Source organism: Miscanthus floridulus, chromosome 19 (assembly GCF_019320115.1).
Source record: "Miscanthus floridulus cultivar M001 chromosome 19, ASM1932011v1, whole genome shotgun sequence".
NCBI classification, from domain to species: domain Eukaryota; kingdom Viridiplantae; phylum Streptophyta; class Magnoliopsida; order Poales; family Poaceae; genus Miscanthus; species Miscanthus floridulus.
The window spans coordinates 90,090,995-90,104,078 of record NC_089598.1 but is presented as its reverse complement, the minus strand read 5'-3'; the positions used below and the strand labels follow the sequence as shown (position 1 = coordinate 90,104,078).

The 13,084-nt window shown below is 45.3% G+C and overlaps 1 pseudogene; it reads left to right on the top strand.

Annotated features, from left to right (window-relative positions):
* Nucleotides 1-9,034: 9,034 nt before the first annotated feature.
* Nucleotides 9,035-11,590, top strand: LOC136526344 (uncharacterized; annotated as a pseudogene).
* Nucleotides 11,591-13,084: the final 1,494 nt, after the last annotated feature.

Below are 13,084 nucleotides of genomic sequence, written 5' to 3'. Positions count from 1 at the left end.
TCCATTTGCTACTAACTGAAAGTGTTTTGTATTGGCATCCCCTTCTAATAAATTGTTTACTTTAGCACGTTGGTACCATTTTATTTCTTCCTCTCGTAGAAGTTCGGACAATCTTTCATTCAAGACATACTTAAGATTCAATTCATATTGATCTAATAAAATTGATTCAGCCTTTTTATCCAATTCATCCAATTTTGCTAGCAACTTTTTCTTTTCTTTCTTGTAAGCACCACTTGTATTTTTGGCCCACCCTTTCAAGTATAGACGCATGCGTCTAATTTTAGCCTGCCAACACTCTAAAGAGTTATTCCCCTCATCCACACTGTTCTAGATATCTATAACTAAATCCACAAACCCCTCTCTTAACAACCAACCCAATTTGAATTTAAATAAGTAGTGATTATTATTAGATGCAGGTTCCCCTGTATTAATAAATAGGGGTGTATGATCAGAGATCTCTCATGATAGAGCTTGGATAGTGGTACGCGGGAATTTTAATTCACACTCTGTACAAGAAAGAATCCTATCTAACTTTTCAAATGTTGAAATTTCTAGGTTGTTAGCCCAAGTGAATTGTCTTCCAGAAAGTTCCAACTCCCTTAAGTTAAAGGCATCAATGATAGCATTAAACAAGAATGGCCATCTATCATTGTAATTGGCATTATTTTTCTCTTGTGTCCCTCTAATGATGTTAAAGTCACCACCTATCAAAATAGGTAAGGTTTCTTTAGAACATAGTTGGACTAACTCTGTTAAAAATGCCTCTTTAAGATGACGTTGAACTGCCCCATAGGCAGACACAAGCAACCACTTAAAGTCATCCTGTTTATTTCTCAATTTCAATTTTACAAAGAAATCTTCTTCTTCTATCTCACCAATGTCGAACTCTAGAAGGTTTATGCCTACTAGCATGCCACCAGATTTTCCCCGAAGAGATTCACAGTGCCATAAAAAGTCCTTGCCACCACACAATTTTTTTAGAAAATTTGGTGAGTAATCTCTCCTACCGGTCTCTGATAAAGCAACAAAACCTAGCTCCTTTTCCCGCACCAAATCAAACACAAATCTATGTTTTTTTGGGTCACCTAACCCATTACAATTCCAAAATATGCCCTTCATTTGTTAAACTAAAGGTTCTCTTTTGATTTTCTCTTGCCTAATTTCTTTTTCTTTTATGAACTTGATTTATTTTTTGGGGGCACCGCCTGTAGATCATATAGATCACTGGCTTCCCTTAACTCATACCCTCGGCTATCTCACCACAAAGTTGGTTAATAGCTAAGAGATCAAGTTCATCCTCTGAATCTGATAAGTTACAATCCAATTGTTTGCTACTAGCATGTAGTTCCTTTTGTTTAGGCAACACATGTAGTCTGCTTCTTTCCACATGTTTAAGGTTGTTAATCGATTTACTAACACTAGTATCATCTGAACCTAACAAAACCCCCACCTTACTGATGTTATGAGCAACTACATCTTTAAAGAATGAAAGAAAAGATGTGTTTAAAATGTTACCTGAATTATTAGGTTCCTCCAAATTTTTGCGTGCCTTTAGCTTGGCCGCTCTCTCAGTCGAGTCTTGGTCGCCTATCGCCACATTGCGCTTGCTCCTACGGGTAGGCGTGGTATTCTCAGCAGGGGTTTGTGCAGGGGTTCTGAATTTAAAGGCCCATGGAAGGATTTAACTACCCAAGCCTTGGTCGAGTCAGATAACCCGGTCGACTTCAGCTCCAAAATGGGCCGTGACAGAACAACAGCCCTGTGTCCCTTTGTTTGAATTTTTTGCTACTGGTGGAGCACAAGAACTCCCATCTTTCTTATCTTTCTTTGTGTTCTCCTTGTTGGAGTCCAATTTCTTAGTATTAAGCCCTGAATCTTTGTTGAGTTTGTCCAAACCATCATCTTTTTTGCCGGATTCACCCGTCTGATTATCCATGTCAATTAGTCTTGAGTCATTTTCCTCCTCTTCTGTTTCTAGCCTGAATTGGAGTTCATACACAAATTCTCCAATTACAACGTCAACTAAATCCGGAATTAGTTCTGGACTTAGTACAGCAACTCCCAGCCTTGGTCTTCCAAATCGCTTGGAAAATTTCATGTCCACCATCTTTGTGGCGCCAAGAATAGTACCCACAGCCTAGATGATACGAAAATTCCGTAAGTCACTCGGGAGACCACGGAATTTCATACTTGTACACCTCTGCATCTTTTTTCTTTGAAATAGTCAATTTTGCTTTTGCACTCCTTGCTTCCACAGGACCCCAATCATCCATCCGTTTTAACTCAGCACTAGATGAAAAAGTTGTGGCAAAGGAGTTTTCATTAGTTTCTTCCAGAACCCATTTCCAGCCTGGTACGAGTCTCTCAAGCTCTACTGTGACTTGTTTCACAGTAAGAGAACCATCAGAGACCTTCACTATTGCTTCTGTAGGCTCAATTTTTGCCTTTTCGTTACCTGAAAAAGGGATATAATAAAAACCCAAACCTGGAACTGCATAACCACATAGCTCTGCTGTAGGTTTTGCACTCTTCATGGAAGGGCAAGCTTTGGTGACGTGGGTATCACTATCACACATGTCACAGCAGATTGGTGTTTTGCAGTCATTCATTACGTGCCCTTTAGTTAGGCAACGAAAGCAAACGGGATTATTCTTTCCACTCCCTTTCTTTGGAGCAATAGCACCTGATTCATTGTCAATTTGTATAGCTGCAACATCTGCATTTTCGAATATCCCGTCTCCTGCATTTTCCCCTGCTTGAATACTACCAGAACCAGTAACCCCTGTGCTAGTACCTGGGAGCAAATTAGCCTTGGCCGTCGCCTCATGTTGAACTTGCTGGGGTTGGGTTGGTGCAGCCCCGTGCCCAACAACGTTGCTAGTACCAGCATGGCCAGAGCCCATTGATGTAGCCTCGTACGCGTCGAAGCCTCCTTGATAGCCGCCCCGGCCACCGCCGAAGCCAGAAGCGTTGTTGTTACCGTAGCCGTGGCTGCCATAGCCACCACCGAAACCTCCACGGCCTCTCCTCCCCCGGCGACCACCACCAAAACCTCCACGGTGCGCATTGTATCCTCGGCCACCAAAAGCACCATACTGGAAGCCACCGGCTTGATAGCCACCACCACGGCCACCGTACCCTGGATTAAACCCCGGGTTAAAACCTGGATTAAAACGTTGGGATTGGCCACCGTGGTAGCCCTGAGAGTACGTCGCCTGCTGGTGAGTTGCCGGTGGAGCATGGTGTGGCTGCTGGTTTTGGTTCAATGCCGGTTGGGCACCAAGTGGATGTCTGCCACGTCCAGCCATTGCCGGAGGACGGAACGAACGCACGACGTCGGCGTAAGAACGAGATGGGCGAGTATACGATGAGGACGTCGGCGTGAGAAGAGATCAATCAGACCCTTCACAGGCCGGTACCACTTCCCAGGCCCAATACATACCAAATCTCGGCCCAGACTCTGTTCCAAATTTGATTTTGAATTTCCCAGCGTAATTGTCGGCACGCCGTCCGTGTTGCCGAAACCGACAACGCACGGTAATTTCGAGATCACGCGTGAACCAGAATCTGACGAACTGGTAGCTCCGGCTAGCAACGCCGGTGTTGATGAATGACGAGAGCCACTCCTACAAGGTGAGGATTTGCTTCTCCAAGCAACCTCCAGTGCGTCTCCAAGAGTCCGTGGGGGAGAAACCCTTGGAGGCGGCAACTGACCTCGCCATGGAGTAGGCTTCATGCAATGTTGCACCAGCGCAGATATGATACGTTTCGCCAACGGCGGTGTACATCCAGAAGAAGACGTAGCACTTACCAGAGTACCTTCGTTGGGTTCATGTTCAGCTTGGAGTAGATCCTGTGTAGAGAAGCCGACCTCCGCCGCCAACGCGATAAGCTCTGGTGTGGATGGACTCCAAACCTCTGCAGGAGCCGCAAAAGGATCTGGCGTAGATGGGTTCCTTTCTTCTTCTACAATGATCTCATCGACTTCCTCATCTGATTCATCCGAATCCATGTTTCCACGCCAGAACTTGGAGGATGGAAACTCCATCCCGTGCTTTGCCGGTGGCTTAGAGCAGATCGCTGCCACGGATTCCACAATTGCAGATAGTTCTGCCCTTGCACTTGTGTAATCCGCGTCCTAGAGGCTGTCCTTGATGACGCTCGATGAGGGCAGCCGAGGCCTTAGCTTTGCCTTGATCGCCGAAGCTAAGGTCAGCCGCCGCCTCATGCATCGCTGTCCTCAGTGCATCAATGATGCTCCTGCCAGGCGCCTAGATCGGAACCTTCTTGCTGAGTACGAGGCGATTGTGCTCCGGGACGGCGAGCCGATTAAAGACTTCGCGTTGCACCTGACGGGCATTGTCCAACCAGGGAGCAGCACATTCCTATGCATCACGGTGGTGCCGACACTTTCTTCTCTACAAGGAACAATAAATAATAAAGATAAAAAGTAGGGTTAAATACAGCACAACAGTTTGGTCAGATTTGGAATGAGACCTACCTCCAATAGTTTATGGTTAATACTACATACATAGGAGAATGAAGACGGCAGGGTAATTAATTGCTAGACAACTTCCATTAGTCCAGATGAGCAATAATCTTGGATCAGATCAGAAATGGTGGGGGCCTAGTGGACACAAGTTAGTCTATTTGTGATGTTGCTTCTGTCCGGCTTGCTATGGAGCTAGATTCATTTGTTACCGTCTAGATATAAGTTATATCTAGACACGCGCGCGCGCAGATCTTTATAAATACATAGTTTTATATATATATATATATATATATATATATATATATATATATATATATATATATATATATTTATAAAGATCAAAAATATTTTATAATTCGGAACGGATGGAGTGGCATGTTTTTGGCTGTCGTTACAAGGAAGGCAACACCAGTAGCCGTAGGTGGTTGTTTATAATGGACAGTCAGTGGCTCAGTGCACAGCAAGAAGCCTGAAACGATCTCAAAAAAAAAGCAAGAAGCCTGAAACAACTGTTGATACAGCTCAAACTGCCCTCTCTCTATTACAGTACCCGTATCACAGCCTTAGCCTTTACGACTGCATGTGGCTTCTCTTTTTCTATACTGTATTATTCTGCCTTTTTCTCAAGAACATATTCAAGCTAAAAAAAATTAAAGGCAAAATTAGAAAGGAGGAAATGCCAAATTCCTCTTGCATGGAACTGGAACGCCATCGAAGACGATGCTGACATCTCGCTTGTGCTAGCTTAGCACGGACCACGCCAGGCCATCACGGTCATGGATCCAGCCGCAGCCATCATGGGTATAGCTCCTCTATCTCAAAACTCAGAACAAAACAAGGCCAAAATTCGGAGCGTTTTCCACCCAGAAAATAGACCAAACTTGGGAAGAGAATAAATGCCAGGAGAGGAGGCAAATGATCCAAGCCCCACAAAAGAATGGAGCATGGTGTATATATATTCTCCAGCACAGAAAAAAAGCTTTGCGATGATTCTGTGAACGTGGCATGTCCCTTTCAGGCTCCCGAGGCGCAATCTGGTACGGGCATTATCCGGCATCCATGGCGTCTTATCTCTTTCATTCAAGCCATTGGATGACACAAATTCTCATGGCTGTGACTTGAAAGTGACCTGTGGTAGTGAGGATGTGAGATAGGTCATAGATTGGTACTACTCTGTTTAGTTCCCAAAAACTTTTCCAAAAAGTGTTACAGTAGTCATCACATCGAATCTTGCGATACGTGCATAGAGCATTAAATGTAGACGAAAAAAAATTAATTGCACAGTTTGGTTGGAAATCGCGAGACGAACGTTTTGAGCCTAATTAGTCCATGATTGAACACTAATTGCCAAATAAAAACGAAAGTGCTACGGTAGCCAAATTTCCAAATTTCGCGAACTAAACACAGCCCTAGTAGAACACATGTTCTGTGGCCATTGTAATGTCTGGTGATCACATGTTGCCCCAGAATCAAATTAAGCAACATTTTTTTTCATGGTAAAGGTTACTCTCTCTCCTTTTTAGGAAAAAAAACTTTATTTCCATCAGGTTTCATTTTTGCTACGATGTCAATTCGAGTGGTTCAAGCAGTTGACTTTCGCCAAAGGTTTCAGAATATGATGACAGCATTCTCGACCATATATACGTTTTGTTCTGGTCATTCTGAATCATAGTTTAAATATGTTTATAACAATTTCGTTGGAAGCTCAGAAGATGGGTGAAGCGATCGATCTTGTGTCAGCATGTCAGTATCACAAGGGTTACACATACTACCACACCTACTTTTCGAACTCTGCTTACAGAAAAGGGTAGACAGAAATGTATCAAACATCGATTACATCGCCTAAGAGAGATCTTTGAAGGATAATCACACACGTTTTGTATAAAATAAAGGCGTATACTACCGGAGACGGCTTCTTTGTCGAGTGTCTCAGACTTTGCCGAGTGTTTTTTATCGAGCACTCGATAAAGAGGTTGTTTGTCGAGTGTCATATAGAAAGCACTCGGCAAAAAGGTAGCTTGCCAAGTGCCGAACACTCGGCAAAGAATAACACTCGGCAAAGACCAGTTTTGCCGAGTGTCAAACAATAACACTCGGCAAAGGGCCGGCCGGCAGCCGTCGTTAATCCTTTGTCGAGTGTCTTATCCTGACACTCGGCAAAGAGGCTCCTTTGTTGAGTGCCATTTTTTTGACACTCGGTAAACCATATTTTTTTCACTTTTGACCTTCAGACTTTTTCTGCAGTCCTCAGATAATACCTGGTACTCCATGTTTCAATGTTGCACATTTCTCGAACTTTTTCTATATTTCTTTAATTTATTTCATTTAATTAAATTTTCTTGTATAATTCAAATTATAACTGCTAGTCATTCAAATAGTAAAAAAATGAATGGAAAAATGATAATTATGTTATTTAGTATAATGTGAGGCCGTATTCAGGAACAGACCACCAATTTCGAACATCTTGTTCATGAAACATGACCACGAACTTGCGGTCGAGTTGTTTTTAAATTCTATAAAAAGCAAACGAAGTCCGAAAATCATGAAACTTGTCAAGATGTCAAGATATCATATGTGGAGGCTGTGATAAAAAATTAAGGAGGTTTCGCGCAAGTTGTCACGTACGATGCTTGCAAACCGAAGTCGGCCTCTTCAGTTCAATTTTTTATCACAGCCTCCACATATGATATCTTGACATCTTGACAAGTTTCATGATTTTCGGACTTCGTTTGCATTTTATAGAATTTAAAAACAACTCGACCGCAAGTTCGTGGTCATGTTTCATGAACAAGATGTTCGAAATTGGTGGTCTGTTCCTAGATACGGCCTCACATTATACTAAATAACATGAATATTATTTTTCATTCATTTTTTCACTATTCGAATGACTAGCAGCTATAATTTGAATTATACAAGAAAATTCAATTAAATGAAATAAATTAAAGAAATATAGAAAAAGTCCGAGAAATGTGCCACATTGGAATATGGAGTACCAGTTATTGTCTGAGGACTGTAGAAAAAGTTTGGAGGTAAAAAATGAAAAAAAAAATATTGTTTGCCGAGTGTCAAAAAATAGCACTCGGCAAGGAGCCTCTTTGCCCAGTGTCAGGATAAGACACTCGGCAAAGAAGTCTCTTTGCCGAGTGTCAGGACCTATGACACTCGGCAAAGATTTTAAAAAAAATAAAAAAAAAACTCTTTGCCGAGTGCCTGGCCAGGTGGCACTCGGCAAAGAATTAAAAAAAAACTTTGCCGAGTGCCAGATCGGGGGCACTCGGCAAAGAAGGCATTTAACCTCCCGGCCCAGCCGGCCCACACACCGCACACACGCACGCCCGCGCCAGCATCGCCGCCGCTGCGCCAGCCCCGTCGCCGCCCGCGCCGCCACGCTAGCCCTAGCCCACGCCAGCCCCGCCACCTCCCCCGCCCGCGCCGCCGCGCCAGCCCCGCCGCCGTCGCCCCCGCCCGCGCCGCGCCACCGGAGGAGGAGGAGAAAGAGAGGAGGAAGAGGAGAGAAGAGGAGGAAGGAGGAAGAGAAGGAGGAGGAAGAAGAAGGAGGCGCCAACCCCGCCGCCGTCCCCGCCCGCGCCCGCGCCATCCCCGGCGCTTCCCTAGCCGTCGCCTTGTCCACCGGTGCCCTGGCCCCTTCACCACCACCGCCCTACGACGCCCACTAGGTATGCCCTACCGTCGTCGTCGTCGTCATCGTAGTATTACTAGTAGTTACGGTAGTAGTAGTGGTAGAGTAGTGGTGGTGGTAGTCGTAGGAGTGGTTGTGACATTATTATATATATATGTTATTGAATATAATCTTGTGCATGTCGGCCATCGTGCCGTTCATATATATGTGCATGTCGGTCATTGTGCCGTTAGTTTTCTTGCAGGTTTTGGAAACCTCACCGTGCAGGGGAGGTGCTGCCGAAATTTTGTATTGAGAGTTTTATGTTTCTTTTTTTGTAGAAAAGAGCCCGTCAGAGCGGAGCTAGAGTACCTCGGTGACCCCGATCGCCTTCCTCGTCGTTGCGGGTCTGCCTGCACCGCGTCGCCTCACCACTGCACCGACCCACCACGGCCCCGCTAGCCTGACTCTACCGCCACCCTAAGTATAACCTCTCTTTTCGTATCATGGTCGTAGATCACGTAACCCAGTTAGGCGTCTCCCGTTCGAATGAGATACGGTTGGAAATATGCAGATATTTTCATATCTAAAACCGTATCTATTTTGAATTGTCCATATTTTTTGGACAGCCCGTGGATGCGTAGGTGGGGTTAGTTTCCATGGTCTGCTCTGATCCAAGACAGAGTTTTGGCATCATCTTCCTATTGTTCTCCGGATACACACTCTCTCTGGCAGGACATGTATTTGGAGAATAGCGGGGAGGTGCTGCCGAAATTATGTCTCGGATAGGAGTAGAGCATGGAAACTAACCCCACCTACGCATCCTCGCATGGGATTAGGACCTATCCTCACCTATTAGATAGTAGGAACGTCATGTAGATGCAATTGATGTTTGTATTACTCGTCGCTATATATGTTAGAGGATGGAGGACCATGAGTGGATGTACATGGGCCACGCAAGTCAGGGTTAGGTCACCAATGAATGGATCGACAAGACTGATGCTTTCTTAGAACGGGCATTTGGCGTGGCTGCTAAAGGAGCGAGTAAAATTTGTTGTCCCTGCAGCAAATGTGCAAACAGGAAAAGACAAACGAAGAAGATCATGGGGGAACATCTTTGGAAGAATGGATTTACGGCAGACTATACCCAGTGGGTCTACCATGGTAAAGCCGATCGTATGAGAGAGGAGGTGGTGAGACCATGCGTTGAGGATTATGATGCTGATGCCGGGGTAGCAGACATGTTAAATGACTATCACGAGGCATAGTTCGCTGAAGGACGTACAGAGAAGGAGCCAAAGGCAACCGCAAAAGCGTTCTATGACATGTTTGCCGCGGCACAGAAACCCCTTCACGGCCAAACAAAGGTTTCTCAACTGGATGCCATTGGACGCATAATGGCGTTAAAGTCCCAGTATAGCCTGAGTCGAGACGCCTTCGATGGTATGTTGACAGTTATTGGCAGCCTGCTTCCAGAGGGTCACCTTCTGCCAAAGAGCATGCACGAGTCACAGAAACTCCTTCATGCACTTAAGATGTCGTATGAGCAGATACATGCTTGCCCGAAGGGGTGCGTCCTATTTAGGAAAGAATACGTGGAAGCAAAGTACTGTCCAAAGTGTAAATCCTCTAGGTTCCTGGAGGTAGATTTTGGTGATGGCAAGAAGAGGCAGCTTGACATTCCCGTGATAATCCTACGACACCTTCCGTTCATACCGAGGATCCAATGGCTATACATGACCGAGGAATCCACGAAACAGATGACATGGCACAAAAATGGCAAACGATACAATCCTGACAGGATGGTACATGCATCCGATGGTGAAGCATGGACCCACTTTGATGGCATTCATCATGAGAAAGCTAAAGAGGCTCGTAATGTATGTGTTGCACTGGCAACAGATGGGTTCAATCCTTATGGAATGATGGCTGCCCCATATACATGTTGGCCCATGTTCGTTATCCCCCTCAATCCCCCCCCAGAGTATGCTTTCAACAACAGAACGTATTCTTGTCGTTGATAATTCCTGGACACCCGGGGAATAACATGGGTGTGTTCATGGAGCCTGTGATTGATGAATTGGTCCGTGCTTGGGAGGAAGGGGTATGGACATACGACCGAGCTACAAAGAAAAACTTCAAAATGCATGTTTGGTACCATTACTCCCTGCGTGACTTCCTGGCGTATGGGATATTTTGCGCCTGGTGTGTTCACGGGAAGTTTCCATGTTCAGTATGCAAGGAAGGTCTGAGGTTCATTTGGTTGCAGAAGGGTGGTAAATATTCATCGTTTGACAAACATTGGCAATTCCTCCCTCTTGACCATGCATTCAGTCGAGACATTAAGAACTTTACGAAAGGTGCCGTAGTGACAGACCCTGCACCACCGATAATGATTGGTGCCGCGGTTCGTGAATAGATAGATGGTCTCATGGTCAATCCAAAAGGTGGTTTTGTGGGATATGGAGAGCAACATATGTGGACTCATAAGTCGGGCTTGACTCGGCTCCCCTACCAAGGCAGACGTAGCCTTAGCGGATACGTAGAAACATGAGTACGCAAATTTATTTATTTATTCTAACGTTCAATTCTGCATGATTTCTAATCATCTTGCATTTTTTCTCATAGTCGGTGTCACATGGTGGCCAGCCTTGCTCCATCTTCAAGGCATTTGCTATGGCCCACAAGGGCAAGGCGACGCCCGATGTCAACTACAACCCGGAGGATGGGCTCGAGGCGTATAGCAATGCGACCGTCCACAACCGCCTCAGTGAGTACACATTGATGGCAAGGGAGGTCCATGGGTCAGAGTACGATCCGAGCACCGAGGACCTTGATGGAGAAGTCGTCATGAGGGTGGGCGGAGGCAAGAAGCATGGGCGGTACTGGATTGGCAATGATGCAATTGACTCGGCCGCTACTCCTAGTCTCTCCTAGATTCGAGCAAGCAGCACGAGCAGGAGCCCGGCCATACGACCTTGGCAGGACACTTCACACCACCGGGTGGAGGCACTCGAGGTTATTCCTGGTTTATTTGTCGTTCATTGGTTTTTTCATACCTTTCATTTGCATTATTGTAATATTGGGGGTGAATATATTGTAGGCCCAGCTAGAACAAGAGAGGAGGATACGAGAGCAGATGCATGCGAAGATGGAGAGGGTGGAGGCCGAGCGGGAGGCCGAGCAGCAGAGGATGGCGGAGATTCTTCAGTACATGCAAAGTCTTGGCGGCGCTACGGGTGTAGCTCCGCCACCTTCACTATTCGCTCCACCTCCTCACTATTCTACTCCTGTGAGTATAAATGTTTTAGTTTGTATGTTCATGCTTACGGTCAAACCTAGTGGAGTATGAAAGTTTTATTCATGTATGGTATATATTTATCTTGTTTCACACATGCAATCTCTTCTCCTTTGTGCAGAATCAATCGACGGCATCGAATGATCCTCATGCTTCAGCGAATCCTTCACCAAATCAGTGATGATACTTGTGGTTGTTAATGATACTTCTATTTGCAATTGTGGTTGACGATGATGGAGCACTTGGATTGCTTGTGAACTTATTTGTGATATATTGTGAGACATGTGACGTTTGTGATATATATGTAGTGTTGGTGATATATATGTGATGTTGATGATATATATGTGATGTTGGTGATGTTTGTTATATATATCTTCTGTTTGTTTGGATGGGATGTAAAAAACAAATAAAAAAGGCTATTTTCAGTCACTTTGCCGAGTGCAATGGCCATAACACTCGGCAAAGTGACCATCTGGGAACTACCTGAAAACATGCTTTGCTGAGTGCAATGGCCATTGCACTCGGCAAACATCACAGGTTTGCCGAGTGCCACTGACCAGGCACTCGGCAATTGCCGAGTGTCTTCTCAGCGACACTCAGCAACGTGGCCACCTTTGCCGAGTGTCTTGTCGACGACACTCGGCAAAGTGGCCACCTTTGCCGAGTGTCTAAGTCAACGGCGCTCAGCAAATCGGGTACCTTTGCCGAGTGCTTGACCTTGACACTTGGCAAAGCTGCCGTCACGGTGGCGCTCACCGTCATGGCTACTTTTTTTTTGCCGAGTGTCGGATTGGCACGTGCCCGATAAAGTGCACTCGGCAAAGAGGTTTTTGCCGATAAACTGTTTACCGAGCGCCCTTTGTCGAGTGTAACACTCGGCAGAGGCTTTGCCGAGTGTATATCGGTCTTTGCCGAGTGCCTCAGGCACTCGCAAAGAAGTTGAATCCGGTAGTGGTAGGAGAGACATCAACGTCTGGATTCACACAAGCATGTTCACTCCTGCACGGTCATTTTCAGCAGTCGAGAGCCGCGCAAGTCCACGTAGTTGGTGAGAACACAGAACACCCCCTTTCTATCTCTTTGGAGAGATGTAAACATGTTATAGCCCCTGTTCATTTTGCTGAAAAGCCATGACTAAAAGTATTATTCGCTGATTTGTTGTGAGAAAAAAACACTCTTCGTTCGTTGAAATAGTATGGCTCATAAGACAATCGCACGGGGCCATAGTTCCTATCTTCGTAGAAGTATCAACAACACAAGTGTCCAAGGCTTTAAAAAACTACCACTACTTAGCAAAGATACCAACGTCGTCCGTCACCAATACCTGTATGTCGCTTTAGGTTAGGCCATAAGCAATTTCCATACTTCCAGTCTGCCACGGACTAGGATACACGTGTTGTATTCCCGGGCTAAAGCTGAGGCTCAATGTATTGTCGTACTAACCAACGACATTTGCGAAATGGTAACTTGGCAGGGTCGAGCAGCTCGCCAGCCTTCGGCCATGGCGTCATAGGCCCACGCGTGGTTTATTAGGTTGATTCCGATGGGTCGTAAGGATGTCTTAGCCAAAATATAGCATCTTGAGTTATCGGGCTGGGAACGGCCTCTCTTGTATTTTTAAAACTTCTATCTCCTTAATATAATAATACGTAATGCTCTTACGTATTTGAGAAAA